Here is a 17504-nt window from a genome sequence, read left to right as displayed (position 1 = left end):
CGGTGACCGTGTTTTAGGCTTTATGGGATGTATATTTAATGCCTGCAAGTTTTACGGTTCATTACAGTTTAAATTATTAAATGATACAAACTTGATATACTAACCTTCTGGATCAATAAAAGTCTGTTTTTCATTTTATAATGTATTGTTAATCGCCATAGTCATTAAGAGGCCACATCAAGTGTGACTTATAATTAATACACATGTAGAGACTCAAAACGCCATCAAAGTAACACGTGACACTAATATAATGCAATAAACATGAACTGAAGTACATCGAATATAACACAGAACAGCCTAATGTACATAACTGATGTTAAAAATAAGACAAAATATAATGAAATGTGATGGGTCCCACAGTGACTTCCAGATTATTGTTTTTACAGTAATTTTAACAATAAATTTGCCATAAAAATATTGTTTAATATAATATAATTTTTTTTCCCTTTTTCACGTTATTTATCGTAGAATTTTTACATTATTTTACCATTAGTGTGTTCATGGCCTAAACAATCTAACCCTCTTTAAACTTAATTTTTTTAAGGTGTGCAGGTACACAATGATGCTTGTCACTGCTGACACTGCACCCTACTCGACAGAAATCGACCAGACCCCATCATCACACACGCACACACACACACACACGACTGACAGCACTGGACACCTGCCAAAACTGACCAGTGCTTCATGATCTTGCACTAAAACGACTCCTATAAGACATTATGCTCTATAAACATTCAGAACACAAATACTTTTTACTGCATCTATTTGAATAGAAAAGCCTCTTGTTCAAACCCCTATCCTTAAGTATTAAACTTTTAGGAGAGGTGTGCTATTACCCTTCTAATTGCACCACCTTGCAGAAGATAAAATGTGAGATAGAAAATGTGAGTATAAAATAATAGTAAGAAAATGGACAACTGTTGTAACTTCTCACCACAAGGTGTCATGTTTTTACAATAATAAAAAAAAACATATTGAGCTGGAAATGTCAGTAGAATAGAATAGTTGGTCTGGCTTTGATATTAAATGGCTAAATGGTTGCATCAAAAGCCAGTTTGTGTGCATCAGTGATCCTGCATGTGGGCCTTCAGTCTGATGATCTGACTGAACTCTGATGTCCAACAAGTTAATTAGTTGGGGAATGTCGTTATTGACACCCCATTTAAACGTCCTGTGCAGTGAGGACTGACTATTTAAAAGTCTCATCAGCTGCAGTGGAATCTGAATCTGGACCCAAAAGGTAAGTTGTTATTTTTCTGTGACTTTTAGAAAATTTTAGATGCATTTGTCAATGTTAGCAGCTATAAAGGAATTAATTGGTGTTGTTCTACCTGTATCTATAACAGTAAATCTTCCCTGAATTTCACTATAAACATGGTCATTATTTCACTGTGTGTATATGTCTGTTCTCTGGGAAGTCTTTGTGCACATGTAACCAGTCCTGCTCGGTCCACTCCGGGCGGGATTTGAACCGGGGTCTTTGACATGGGAGGTGGGCGTGCTTATGAGGAGGCTAAAGGCTACAACCAAGCTGGCTACTGTTACAAACCCATTGCAGGTGTGCATTCACACTAGAATGCAATAAAACCATATTTGGCTTCAGGGACACAGTGGAGGACCTGGTCTGGTGCTCAGAAGGCTAAATGTAGGAAGTGACTGCACAAGGAGTCTTGGCAATATTAATGATCAACATTGCAATTGCGAATACTTTGCATTAGGGACCCCTAGCTTTTAGTATTAGGAGAAGAGAGGTGTTCCATTACTGTTCCAAGTGATCAGGCTTTCAATTTTTGTCTGTCGGAGATGAAAATGGTTGAACGATGCTTTAACGATGGAGAACAGGATATTATAGAGACTTGGGGGTGGAGTCTATTGACCTGAGCCAGTAATTAAACACCTAGCAACCACGTAGCAATGCTCTAACACAACATAATATGTTAGAAACTGCAATCGCAATGGTCTGGCAACCTCGATCAACACCCTATAGCATTGTGGAGATGACTTTTTGTGCAAGCAAATACAACATAATCTTCAGAAAATGTAATCATTTTAATTCCATGGGCAGCTCCATAATTAAGATAAACTCCCAAAGGTCCAACAGACACCCTACACCAACCTCTACCTCTAAACATAACCCTACTTACAACAATTAGGCATGGTTTTACTACAGTAACTATAGTATCGCCATGATATTTTGTAGTAAAATCATAATAAAATTAAACATTGTTACTGTATTAAATCCATATTACTGTAGTAACATTACTGTAGTAACATGTTTGATTGCATTGAAACTATGACCAAAAAGCATGGTTACCTCAATATTACTATAGTAAAAGCATGGTTAATTGTACCCACATCAATACTCTCTCTCAACTCCCCACCATGTGCAAAAAATAAATTAAAAAGAAACCTTTTATATTCATTTTTCTTTATTATAATTAATAGTATTAAATGAAATATTATGAGTGGAGACAGGATAGGAAAAGGTGGAACAAAGGGGGCAACAGATCACGGGACATCAGCTTGATTAAAAACTTTACATACACTATTGCAGCAATACTTGGGGGGGCAATTTGGCTTTAATTTACATGTTTCCACCAGACTTTTGGAGTGCAAATATCCTCTCAGTGTGTCAGGTGCTATTTATACCTAGTGCAAATAATCACTCTGAAAATGTATGTAGCAAATGAGAAACCCTGAAATTCTAACATTTATTTTAGAACAAAAAATACTTCTTTATAATTTTCACAATTGTTTTGTTCAAGGTGATTAAATCAAAAGTTTTTAATTAGTGTCCATTAAGTGAAAGAATAGTATTTGGGTAGCTCAGCGAGTACTATCGCAGCAGAGTAAATATTGTGACTACCCCCCTGGAGTCGTGAGTTTAAATCCAGGGCGTGCTGAGTGACTCAAGTCAGGTCTCCTAAGCAACCAAATTGTCCGGTTGCTAGGGAGGGTAGAGTTACATGGGGTAACCTCCTCATGATCACTATAATGTGGTTCGTTCTCAGTGGGGTGTGCAGTAGATGTCGCGGAGAATAGCGTGAAGCCTCCACATGCGCTACGTATCCACGGTAACGCGCTCAACAAGTCACATGATAAGATGCGCGGGTTGACGGTCTCAGACGCGGAGGCAACTGAGATTCGTCATCCGCCACCCGGATTGAGGCGAGTCACGACGCCACCACGAGGACCTAGAGAGCATTGGGCATTCAGAATTGGGGAGAATGAATGAATAAATAAATAAATAAATAAATATAGAATAGTTTTTGGGGTAAAAAGTCCCCCACTTGTTTTCTTACATGGGATAATAGATTTGTTATGAACAATGTTCAAAGTGGGCTCATATTGACTGATCAACTCACAATGGAGAAATTAATGTGTTTATAGAGAACTTGAGATGTGATGAAATGTCAAATGTGATTCAAATGATCACGATTTGTTTTTTTAAATAAGGGTTATTTTAAATAAGTATTGTTTGCCCTGTATCTATTGTGCCTATATTTACATGATATTACTTTAACCTCCCCATGGGCGTCCTAGTGTGGGGAAAAAAGGCTCTTCAAAAAAAAACTTTTCACTCAAATTAACTGATGTTGCTCCATAAATATATCTATTTTTTCGATCTTTATACATAGAAAAAAGCCTCTAAGCCAGTGGTTCTCAACCTTTTTGGCTCCAAGGCCCCCCCCACTGTCCAAGACAGCATTTGAAGGCCCCTTCGCCAACACTAGGCATGTCTGATTAAAATAATTAATCATGGATTCTTTTTTATTCTAGAAGTTTCCAAAAGAACCTGTTTATAACTTGTATTTTTTTGCATTTTAAATACATTTTAAGTCAGCTTGAGGCCCCCTTGAAAGTGTGCTGAGGCCCCCTTGTGGGTCCCGGCCCCCTGGTTGAGAACCACTGCTCTAAGCGACCGTTGAAGAAGAAAATAATCTGTCATTCAATAATTGCTCTGACATTCAGCATCTGCTTTTAAAAATGCATTAGTTTGTCATTTATAAGAGCACTTGGCTGACAGACGGTATGTTGGAGAGTACATTGACATGAAAAACGCATTTCCCTGTTATTTAAACAAAGCACCACTTATTTAAACCTGCTGGTGGTAGTCAGATGGTAAACACAGTTGTTTAGTGGCCATGAGGGACCACGCATGTGTTGTTATCTTCACTATCTTGACTTGCATTCATTTATTTTAAAGATCATGAGGGGGGAAATTAATTAGAATAAATGAAGTATCCAATAATGAATTCATGACAGGAAGTCATTAGTTTAGATGCTATTTGAGCATACTTTTGCTGGCAAAGTTGAACGTGTTTTTAAGGTGCCAAAAAAGGCTCCTGTCAACACAGCAGTCAAAGAGCAATAAAATTATTCAAATGGTCATGAAATGCCTTTTGATGTTTACCTAGAAAGCACCATGTCATCACGGCCAATCAGAATCATTGCTGCGGATCAAACTACCAGCTTCAAAGGTAAGATGTAAGATTAGAAACATCATTTTTGAAAGTTAGAAGTCAGAATTAAAGGAATATTCTGGGTTCAATACAAGTTAAGCTCAATCAAAAGCATTTTTGGCATGCTAATTACCACAAACATCTTTTTGACTCGTCTCTCGTTTATAAAAAAAAAAGCAAAAATTGGAATGGAAGTGAATGGGGCCAATCTATAAATGTTTAAAAAACACACTGTTTTAATAGTATAGCCATCAAACATACACATTATACATGCTAACATGGTTTTATTGTGATGCTATCACTAACTAACCATCTGTGTAAAGTTATATCCAATATAACAACTTTGTTGCCATGCTAACGCCAATGATGTTAAACCGTGTAAGCAATTTTATTACACTAAAATCATGTAGAAGTTGACCTGAATCCCTGGGCGGCTGAGGTGCCTGAGCACCTGGTCCCTGTGGGCGCATAGTAACTCTCAGGAGTGGGCTAGGATGAGCCAGTCTTCGAGGTAGTTGAGTATGCGGATACCCACTTACCTTAGCGGGGCAAGGGCTGCAACCTTCGTGAAGACGCGAGGGGACACGGACATGATGAAGGGGAGGACCTTGTACTGATATGCCTGGCCATCGACTGCGAACCACAGAAAGGGTCGGTATCGAGGTAAGCTAGAGACGTGGAAGTAAGTGTCCTTCAGGTCTACCGCTGCAAACCAATCTTGCCGGACACGTGTCTTTGCGTGGGCATTTTGAATGGGAGTTTGTTCAGGGCCCGAATGAAAACTCGCAAGTCCAAGATCGGTCATAGGCCGGCGCCTTTCTTGGGTATGATGAAGTAACTGCTGTAGAAACCCTTCTTCATCTTAGCTGGAGGGACAAGCTCTATCGCGTCTTTGAGTAGTAGGGTCGCAATCTCCGCACGCAGGGTGTTGGCGTCTTCGCCGTGCACCAAGGAAAAGCAGACGCTGCCGCAAGGGGGGCGGGGGCCTGGCGAACTGGATCGCATAGCCGAGTCAGATGTTCGGGCCATCCGAGAATCAGGTCACACTAGAATCATGTTAACACGTATAATGTTAACATCTAATGGCCATACTTTCGAAACGGTGTGTATTTTAATGTTAGTGGTCTGGCCCCATTCACTTTCACATTCACTCTTACTGTAACTGGGTCTTATGCTTAACTTGTATTAAACAAGGAGTACTCTTTAAAAGGGATGAAAATATGTCATACGCTTTACAATACGGGGTGCATCAATAATCAATAATTCATGCTTAACTAATGCACAGATAATATTGAGTTAATGTATGACTCATGATTAACTAATGCACAGATAATACTGAGTTAATGTACGACTCGTGATTAACTAATGCACAGATAATACTGAGTTAATGTACGACTCGTGATTAACTAATGCACAGATAATACTGAGTTAATGTATGACTCATGATTAACTAATGCACTGATAATACTGAGTTAATGTATGACTCATGATTAACTAATGCACAGATAATACTGAGTTAATGTATGACTCGTGATTAACTAATGCACAGATAATATTGAGTTAATGTATGACTCGTGATTAACTAATGCACAGATAATATTGAGTTAATGTATGACTCATGATTAACCAATGCACAGATAATACTGAGTTAATGTATGACTCGTGATTAACTAATGCACAGATAATATTGAGTTAATGTATGACTCGTGATTAACCAATGCACAGATAATACTGAGTTAATGTATGACTCGTGATTAACTAATGCACAGATAATACTGAGTTAATGTACGACTCGTGATTAACTAATGCACAGATAATACTGAGTTAATGTACGACTCGTGATTAACTAATGCACAGATAATACTGAGTTAATGTACGACTCGTGATTAACTAATGCACAGATAATACTGAGTTAATGTATGACTCATGATTAACTAATGCACAGATAATACTGAGTTAATGTATGACTCGTGATTAACTAATGCACAGATAATATTGAGTTAATGTATGACTCGTGATTAACTAATGCACAGATAATATTGAGTTAATGTATGACTCATGATTAACCAATGCACAGATAATACTGAGTTAATGTATGACTCGTGATTAACTAATGCACAGATAATATTGAGTTAATGTATGACTCGTGATTAACCAATGCACAGATAATACTGAGTTAATGTATGACTCGTGATTAACTAATGCACAGATAATACTGAGTTAATGTACGACTCGTGATTAACTAATGCACAGATAATACTGAGTTAATGTACGACTCGTGATTAACTAATGCACAGATAATACTGAGTTAATGTACGACTCGTGATTAACTAATGCACAGATAATACTGAGTTAATGTATGACTCGTGATTAACTAATGCACAGATAATACTGAGTTAATGTATGACTCGTGATTAACTAATGCACAGATAATACTGAGTTAATGTACGACTCGTGATTAACTAATGCACAGATAATACTGAGTTAATGTACGACTCGTGATTAACTAATGCACAGATAATATTGAGTTAATGTACGACTCATGATTAACTAATGCACAGATAATATTGATTTAATGTATGACTCGTGATTAACTAATAATAATAATAATAATACATTTTATTTAAAGGCACCTTTCTCGGCACTCAAGGACACCGTACAGGAATACATAAGACATTTAAAAGCACCAAAATTAAATAAACAACAACATTAAAAACAAAAAGAGGTAGAGCAATTGATATCATGTGAGAAAGGCATTTTTGAACAGATGTATTTTGAGTTGCGATTTGAAGTGGAAAAATGAATCGATGTTTCTAAGTTCGGGTGGTAAGGAGTTCCAGAGACGGGGAGCAGAGCGGCTAAATGCTCTGCTCCCCATAGTGGTGAGACGGGCAGGGGGGACAGACAGGTGTATGAAGGAAGAGGATCTAAGGGAGCGGGTGGATGTTGGACCATGGAGAAGATCAGACAGATATGGGGGGGCAAGTTTGTGGATGGCCTTGAATGTTAACAGAAGAATTTTGTATTGAATACGGAACTGGACCGGGAGCCAGTGAAGCTGTTGAAGAACAGGAGTGATGTGGTGAATAGAGGGGTTCGAAGTTATGATGCGGGCAGCTGAATTCTGGACCAGTTGAAGCTTATGAAGGGATTTGTGAGGGAGGCAGAAAAGGAGAGAGTTGCAGTAGTCCAAACGGGAAGTGACAAGACTGTGGACAAGAACGGCGGCAGTGTGTGGTGTAAGGGAGGGGCGAAGGCGATTAATGTTTCGTAAATGGAAGTAGGCAGACCGGGTAATGTTATTGATGTGGGACTGAAAAGATAATGTGGTGTCAAGGATGACACCCAAACTCCTAACCTGGGGGAAGGGTGAAACGGAGGAATTATCAATAGTGAGTGAAAAACTGTCTGTTTTGGATAAATTAGATTTAGTGTCAATGAGGATAACCTCAGTTTTATCACTGTTTAATTTGAGAAAATTTTGGGAAAACCAGGTTTTTATTTCTGTAATACAATCAGTGAGGGAGGTGGGCGGGGAAGTGAATGAAGGTTTGGTCGAGAGGTAGAGCTGGGAGTCATCAGCATAACAGTGGAATTGAATGTTAAATTTGCGGAATATATTGCCCAGGGGAAGGAGATAAATGATGAAAAGTATGGGCCCCAGGACAGAGCCCTGGGGCACACCTGAAGTGACAGTAGAGGGATTGGATTTGAAAGACTTAAGTTGAACAAACTGAGTGCGGCCAGAGAGATAAGATGTGAACCAGTCTAATGGAGTGTGGGTGATGCCAATGGAAGATAATCTGTTGAGAAGGACGGTGTGAGAGATGGTATCAAAAGCTGCACTTAAGTCGAGGAGGATGAGGATGGTAAGGAGTCCAGAATCAGCTGCCATGAGAAGGTCATTGGTGATTTTGATAAGTGCTGTTTGATAAGTGCTGAAATTATTGGTATCGGATCGAAAAGAAAACTAGTGGTATCGGCCGTCCCTATTTGTCTGTATAAGCTGCGCGTTGCCTAAACATCGAGTTTCGCTTACTGCCCCCTTTCAGCAAACAGGTGGTACTCCATGCTTGAATTGCTTATATGGAAGGAATATTCCGGGGACATGATTAATTGGATACATTTTTTTACATGTTATTTTTAATATAATTAATCACACTAAATGAATGCATTAAACTGACCGCTCTAATACATACCTACACACATTATATCAACCAAATAAACATAAGACTTAAACAAACATGAGTGGTTCAAGAGATTCAAAGCCATTTCTTTTGTACCCAGGTGGGAGTTATCAAGACCCCAGAAGAACCAGCACGACTCTGGACCTGGTCAGTGGTTGCTGTGAGCAAATCTACAACACTGATGTTGACTTTCCTTCATCCAAACCCTGGAAGGGAGAACTAAGTGTGTCTAAGTCAAAGTTTCTTCATCCGTCTGAAGTGTTCAGGATGATTTAGGCCCTGAATATCTGTATATACCTGAATATATTCTGCGATTCTTATTTTTGACTGGCCAAAATAAATCTTAAACTAGCTCACACAGGAGAGCAAATGAAACATTTGCTCTCCTCTGGCAGTGCCTACAAAGACCATCGAGACCACACGTGGAGAAATGTATCCACCGTTTACGAGTATACTGAGGATGTCCCTCCTCCTCCTCCTTCTCTACGGCTTTGTGTGTTCTCTGGACATCCTTAGCTCTGCTTTCCAGCTGGCTGGGGGTAATTATTCATCCTTTACTGCACTTTTTGAATCTATTTAAAAGTTTTCTTAGGGCAGCTACATACATTTTGGCTTAATGGAAGTAATCTGTATCTGTCAGGCCTGAGAACTCCTAGTATACTATCATTCTAGAACCTGTTTCTCTGTTGATACATTTATATTTACAGTAATACATTTATGCATTTAGTAGACGCTCCCAAAAGTGAATATTCAAAGCAAATTACATTGTTTTATTGATTATGCATATTATCAGTCCATCTGGGAATCAAATCCTTGGCATTTCTAACACCATGCAATCCCATTTGAGCAACATGAACCCCTACAATTTGAATTCATCAGTATCATCATTTACTCATTCTCATGTCGCTCCAAACCCATATGATGTACTTTATTCCGTGGGACAAACAATGCAAAATTTCCATAACCGTAAATGGGAACTAGGGCTGTCAAGCTCCAAAGCTTGAGTAAGTGTTTACAGAATTAGCATTTTTTTATTAAATATTTCTTTCAGGGGGTCGCCCAAGTTTTGACGACCCCAAAAGAAGTGCTGAGCTCCCAATGTTGTAATCAGTGGTTAGATATTAAGATTTAGTCAATCAGTTGTTAACATACTGTTTATGACAATGAAGAAATTGCTTGATTAACTTCAATTGTCAGTGTTGTCTGTATCATGTTGCATGTAAAAGTTACAACCCTTTTACATTTACATTTATGCATTTGGCAGATGCTTTTATCCAAAGCGACTTACAGTGCACAGTCCCCCGGAGCAACCTGGAGTTAAGTGCCTTGCTCAAGGACACAATGGTGGTGGCTATTGGGATCGAACCAGCAACCTTCTGATTACCAGTTATGTGCTTTAGCCCACTACACCACCACCACTTATCACACCAAGTTGACAGAAAGGAGTGTAATTTCTCTTGTTTGTTTGCTTCTGTGTGTTTTGTTTTGATAGGTAAAGTTGCTGGAGGCATTTTTCAGTATAATGCCATCTTGTCTAACCCAGCGGCAAGGCTCATGGTGGGGATACTTTTGACAGTTCTGGTCCAGAGCTCCAGTACATCCACATCCATCATAGTCAGCTTGGTTTCTTCTGGATGTAAGACCACTTTTTCTTCAATTATATCTCTAGTCTTCCATCTAAACCAGAGTTCCCTATCCACTCAGCGTTTATAGAATCTCATATATTGGTTTTATTGTCAAATTTGATTTATAGACTAATTATAGGTCAAATATGAACTTGTTACACTCAAAGGCTGTTAAACGCCACCTTTACGACATGCTTTTTAAGTCGACTTTATTTTAAAAGCTCTTTGACATTATCGTAACTTTTTATCTGATCTAAAACTTCATGACATCCAAAGGTCCTTTTAAATTATCTCTTTTAAAAAAACATCAACTCCAAAGTTATCCACTACAAAACTATTGTGACTTCAGATACTTTGCTTTGGAGAAACTTGGCCCCAAATGATGATACTTTGTCATTTATCCAGCAAGTCTTATCTCTAGATGTTTGTTCCAAAATCTTCCTCTATGTTTCCAACTTTAATTAAGTGGCATCTCCAATTGATGTACTAATTAGTTTGTGCATATGCAGTTGCGGCTCAAAGTCTGAGACACATGTGAATTTTGGAGCTTATTCCAAATAAGAGTCTGCAAGAAATTAATTAGTAAGTTCTGTCAATTTTAATTAGCTTATGTTTAACACATCGTGTCTGTATGATTCTTATAGGAATGTTCATGGTTCAAAACTAGTTAAGCTCCATCTAAAGCATCTGTAATTGTCATTGATTACCACAGACAATCATTTCGAATTGCCCTTCAACTGTTAAAAGCAGGCAAATAAATGGGGCATATAGCTATCTATCTAGAAAGGATAAAATATATAATGGGAATTGGGGAGCCAAACATAAAATACTTAATATTAATAATAATACTAATAATTAATTTCTGAATATGTATATGAATACATTTTTTTAAATGTTATATATAGTTGTAAATCTGTATATATAGTTATAAATACTAAATATTAATTTTTTAATTCAAAAATATAATTGTAAATTTGAATATTTGGTTATTAATATTGAATATTTACTTGTAAATCCAAATATATAGTTATAAATCCTGAATATTTATTTGTAAATCCAAATATATTGTTATAAATCCTGAATACTTACTTGTAAATCCAAATATATTGTTATAAATCCTGAATATTTACTAGTAAATCCAAATATATTGTTATAAATCCTGAATATTTATTTGTAAATCCAAATATATTGTTATAAATCCTGAATATTTACTTGTAAATCCAAATATATTGTTATAAATCCTGAATATTTACTTGTAAATCCAAATATATTGTTATAAATACTGAATATTTACTAGTAAATCCAAATATATTGTTATAAATCCTGAATATTTACTTGTAAATCCAAATATATTGTTATAAATCCTGAATATTTACTTGTAAATCCAAATATATTGTTATAAATCCTGAATATTTACTTGTAAATCCAAATATATTGTTATAAATCACTGAATATTTACTTAGTAAATCCAAATATATTGTTATAAATCCTGAATATTTACTTAGTAAATCCAAATATATTGTTATAAATCCTGAATATTTATTTGTAAATCCAAATATATTGTTATAAATCCTGAATATTTACTTGTAAATCCAAATATATTGTTATAAATCCTGAATACTTACTTGTAAATCCAAATATATTGTTATAAATACTGAATATTTACTAGTAAATCCAAATATATTGTTATAAATCCTGAATATTTATTTGTAAATCCAAATATATTGTTATAAATCCTGAATACTTACTTGTAAATCCAAATATATTGTTATAAATCCTGAATATTTATTTGTAAATCCAAATATATTGTTATAAATCCTGAATATTTACTTGTAAATCCAAATATATTGTTATAAATCCTGAATATTTACTTGTAAATCCAAATATATTGTTATAAATACTGAATATTTACTAGTAAATCCAAATATATTGTTATAAATCCTGAATATTTATTTGTAAATCCAAATATATTGTTATAAATCCTGAATATTTACTTGTAAATCCAAATATATTGTTATAAATCCTGAATATTTACTAGTAAATCCAAATATATTGTTATAAATCCTGAATATTTATTTGTAAATCCAAATATATTGTTATAAATCCTGAATATTTACTTGTAAATCCAAATATATTGTTATAAATCCTGAATATTTACTAGTAAATCCAAATATATTGTTATAAATCCTGAATATTTATTTGTAAATCCAAATATATTGTTATAAATCCTGAATATTTACTTGTAAATCCAAATATATTGTTATAAATCCTGAATATTTATTTGTAAATCCAAATATATTGTTATAAATCCTGAATATTTATTTGTAAATCCAAATATATTGTTATAAATCCTGAATATTTATTTGTAAATCCAAATATATTGTTATAAATCCTGAATATTTACTTGTAAATCCAAATATATTGTTATAAATCCTGAATATTTACTTAGTAAATCCAAATATATTGTTATAAATCCTGAATATTTATTTGTAAATCCAAATATATTGTTATAAATCCTGAATATTTATTTGTAAATCCAAATATATTGTTATAAATCCTGAATATTTACTGTAATCAAATAATTGTTATAATCCAAATATATTGTAAATCCAAATATATTGTAAATCCTGAATATTTACTTGTAAATCCAAATATATTGTTATAAATCCTGAATATTTACTAGTAAATCCAAATATATTGTTATAAATCCTGAATATTTACTAGTAAATCCAAATATATTGTAATAAATCCTGAATATTTACTTGTAAATCCAAATATATTGTAATAAATCCTGAATATTTACTTGTAAATCCAAATATATTGTAATAAATCCTGAATATTTACTTGTAAATCCAAATATATTGTTATAAATCCTGAATACTTACTTGTAAATCCAAATATATTGTTATAAATCCTGAATATTTACTAGTAAATCCAAATATATTGTTATAAATCCTGAATATTTATTTGTAAATCCAAATATATTGTTATAAATCCTGAATATTTACTAGTAAATCCAAATATATTGTTATAAATCCTGAATACTTACTTGTAAATCCAAATATATATAGTTACAAATATATATATAATATATATATACTTGTAAATCCTGAAAAAATTGTTATATATTTTAATATAAAGTTAAAATACATTATTAGCATGCACTGTAGTATGTGACTTTGAAATACACTGAAGGGCACAACCTTGACCAACACAAGTTCATTGCATGTGGCTTTGCTTTTCTCTGAGCAAATTAATTGATGCTAATGGACGTCTGGAGTGGGTGCTTGGCAATTCATGCTATGCACTGGGGGCTGCCTGGTCAAACTCGCTTACTACAGCATCTGCACTTCAGCTGAAAAGTTCACAAGTGTAAGAGACTGTAATTACTAGCAATTACTGATGCTAAACAACCCATTGTAATTACTAGGATTTAAATGTGACCTGACAGGCATAATTTAGTGGTCAGCGGAAACAAATGGAAAGAAATAGTGTTTTGCCCACCATCCTAAACCTTTAAAATAATTTATTCCAGTTTCTCATAATTAAAAGTTAGCGATTTAAACAAGTATTCACAGCCTTTGCTATAACACTCAAAATTGAGCTCAGGTGCATCGTTTCCACAACTTGATTGGAGTCCACCTGTGGTCAATTCAGTTGATTGGACGTGATTTGGGAAGGCACACAACTGTCTATATAAGGTCCCACAGTTAACCGTGCATGTCAGAGCACAAACCGAGCCATGAAGTCCAAGGAATTGTCTGTAGACCTCCGAGACAGGATTGTATCGAGGCACAGATCTGGGGAAGGGTACAGAAACATTTCTGCAGCATTGAAGGTCCCAATGAGTACAGTGGCCTCCATCATCCGTAAATGGAAGAAGTTTGGAACCACCAGGACTCTGGGAGCTGGCTGCCCGGCCAAACTGAGCGATCAGGGGAGAAGGGCCTTAGTCAGGGAGGTGACCAGGTGCCTGCCTGGAGTTTGCCAAAAGGCACCTGAAGGACTCTCAGACCATGAGGAACAAAATTCTCTGGTCTGATGAAACAAAGATTGAACTCTTTGGCCTGAATGGCAAGCGTCATGTCTGGAGGAAACCAGGCACCGCTCATCACCTGGCCAACACCATCCCTACAGTGAAGCATGGTGGTGGCAGCATCATGCTCTAGGGATGTTTTTCAGCGGCAGGAACTGGGAGACTAGTCAGGATCGAGGGAAAGATGAACGCAGCAATGTACAGAGACATCCTTGATGAAAACCTGCTCCAGAGCACTCTGGACATCAGACTGGGGCGAAGGTTTCAATCATTTGATCATTTGATCAAGCTAATGATACAACCATGTGAATATTATTGTAAAAATCAGGTTCTCATTGGGTGATTCTCACAAAGCCGGTCAAGAAAATGTCCTGGAACGGAAGGCTAAAAGTATGCATAACTGACTGTCATGAAAATAATGGCACAATGTAAGAAATCTTAATGGCCCTAAAAAAGGCTTCATTTTCTATATGCAAAATATACATAGATAAGCCAAAACATTTTGACCACTCACAGGTGAAGCGAATAATGTTGATCATCTCCTAACAAGGCCGCATGTCAAGGTCTGGGTAGATTAGATGGTGAGCGAACAATCAGTTCTTATAGTCAAAGTGTTGAATGCAGGAGAAATGGGCGGGACCTGAGCGAGTTTGACAAGGGCCAAATTGTTATGGCCAGACCACTGGGTCCGAGCATCTCTGAAACGGTAAGGCTTGTGGGGTGCTCCCGGTTAGCAGTGGCGAGTACCTACCGACAGTGGTCCGAGGAGGGACAAGCAACAAACCGGCGACAGGGTGTTGGGCGCCCAAGGCTCATCAATGCACGAGGGCAAAAAAGGCTATCCCATCTGGTCCAAACTGACAGAAGTTCTACTCCGGCACAAGTCACCAACATTTTAATGACTGTTACATCAGGAGGTCCTGGGTAGCTCAGTGAGTATTGACGCTGACTACCATCCCTGGAGTCGTGAGTTTGAATCCAGGGCGTGATGAGTGACTCCAGCTAGGTCTCCTAAGCAACCAAATTGGCCCGGTTGCTAGGGAGGGTAGAGTGACATGGAGTAACCTCCTCATGGTCGCGATTTGTGGTTCTTGCTCTCAATGGGGCGCGTAGAAAGTTGTGTGTGGATCGCGGAGAGTAGCATGAGCCTCCACATGCTATGAGTCTCCGCGGTGTCATGCACAACAAGTCACATGATAAGATGCGCGGATTGACGATCTCAGAAGCGGAGGCTTAAGAAAAATCAAGGGAAATATAACTGGTGAATGGAATATTCTTTATCTGGGGTCATTTCCAATCAAGCTGTAATTTTGCCAAATTATGCACAAAGTGAGTGTTCGATGTCATCCGTCCGTCCGTCTGTAATTTACTACATAGACTTGTTCTTAACAGGTGTTGTGAGATTCACCCTTGTGCACTACACTCGAGTCACTAACACGTTTCTTTGTCAGCATATCCTTTCATGAGTAGTCAACTTTTCCTGCTCAAGTTGTGTTTAGTTAAGCATTTTCTGAATGTTTAGAGACTATTGAGATGAAGAAAACCTCTTTCGAGTTGATCTGCTTTCAAATTTGTTGGCACATGTCTTCTACTCCACACTGTAGTGTCATAGTTCACACAGAATTGAGCATCAATCATCTTGTGTTTACCATCTCCAGCAGAGGTGTTTGTGTGCAAAACTCAGTCATTCATATGGAAATAAATGCTGACTCTGTTCTTCTTCAATAGCACGAAATATTGCTCTTTTTCTCTCCACAGTCCTCCGTGAATGTGACAGCGACTGCCGCCCAGAACTGCACCACAGAAGCGCATTGTGTGAAAGACATGCACCTGCCTGCTATTGATCGTCAAAGTCCTGAACTCTCTACTCAAAGGTCAAGTTGCAAAGGCCATTGAAGGGGTCATCAACACTAGTAGGTCACCCCAGGACTGGTGCAGGGAGAGCCGGTGGCTCTGTGGGATGTTGAAAAAAATTGTGTAATCCATACCATTTTAATTTATTGTAATCTGATTACAATAAATTGGGGAGAAAATAAAAAATGTATAAATAAAAATAATGTCTAATTAATCTATTAGACTTGTTTTTGACAAGCCAAAAATTAAAGCAAGCACAAAACTTTGGTAAGCAAACAGTCAAGCTAACAAAAAACCTGCAGAACTTTAAATAATGCATTTTTTGGGTGAACTCTTGATGCACGGCAAAGAAAACTTTCATTAAAATGTCACCAAAATAATATATTTCAGGTAGTGGTAGAAATCTGTCCTGGGGATTTTGGTGTCATGGTTGGGTGTGCATAGAAATCAAAACAAGATCTTTCATGTGCAGCTAGACAAATAACCGAACTTCGCAAGATTGTTTTGGGAGTCTTAAATTCAATGATTAATTCGTGTTTCTCAGACTGTACCCTTTTAACAGCAGAACAGTAATGAAAATATGATTCACCTACTGTAGTTTCTTTGCCAACTATTTTGTTTTGCTATAATTGAATGAACTCAAATAATTAGTTCTGATTAAACTTTTAGTTTTAGTATACAAAATATTACAAATAGAGTAACATTGGGGGAGAAAGCGTACTATTAGTGTGATATTGGCTCTAGTTAAATATTGAGTCTTCACCTCTGCAAGAAGAGGTGAAGACTGGCAATGGCTCATCTGCTGCCACATGATTATACTAATGATTAACTTTTCAGCCAATGGGATTCCCTTTGTGTCTGTCTTTGGGATTACGGTTTCTGCGGAGATCATCATGAAGAGTTTAAGTGTCCTTAAAATGATTATTAACTCTAGAATGAGGGTTAAAAGGTCGTCAGCACTGACGAAAGTCCTCAAACTCCTTTACTTCAGTGTTCAGTCATTATAATTCATTATGAAAGGAACATTTACATTTCTGTGTTCATTTTTCGGCCTCTTTTCTGGATTTGAATGAGATTATTTCTAGAGGTACTGTCAATATAAAGTGTATTTTTTAAAGTATGTAATGGCACACCGTTATAGAAGGACTCGATTCTTTCGAAGATGAAGTCTTTTAGTTTTACTGAAGTCTACTTTGAATGGTCAGTCTCAGATTTAAGCTCTGCTACGAAAACTAGTGACCTGCCAATGTAGTTAACATTTTAAGCAGCTTTGTCTCAGACAAACACATTACTATTCCTATGTAATGTAGTTCAATGGAAAGGAGGAGGCGAGAAC

General features: G+C 36.5%; 1 long non-coding RNA gene across 1 annotated transcript; it reads left to right on the top strand.

Moving 5' to 3' along the window:
* The first annotated feature begins 1168 nt into the window (after positions 1 to 1168).
* On the top strand, positions 1169 to 16337 carry LOC127659759 (uncharacterized). The gene is made up of 5 exons (XR_007972566.1): positions 1169 to 1243; positions 4422 to 4484; positions 8754 to 9192; positions 9918 to 10289; positions 16073 to 16337. It is a non-coding gene; the product is annotated as an uncharacterized LOC127659759 (long non-coding RNA).
* Positions 16338 to 17504: the final 1167 nt, after the last annotated feature.

The sequence above is a fragment of the Xyrauchen texanus genome, chromosome 19 (genome assembly GCF_025860055.1).
Source record: "Xyrauchen texanus isolate HMW12.3.18 chromosome 19, RBS_HiC_50CHRs, whole genome shotgun sequence".
NCBI classification, from domain to species: Eukaryota; Metazoa; Chordata; class Actinopteri; order Cypriniformes; family Catostomidae; genus Xyrauchen; species Xyrauchen texanus.
This window is presented reverse-complemented; position numbering and strand designations above follow the sequence as displayed.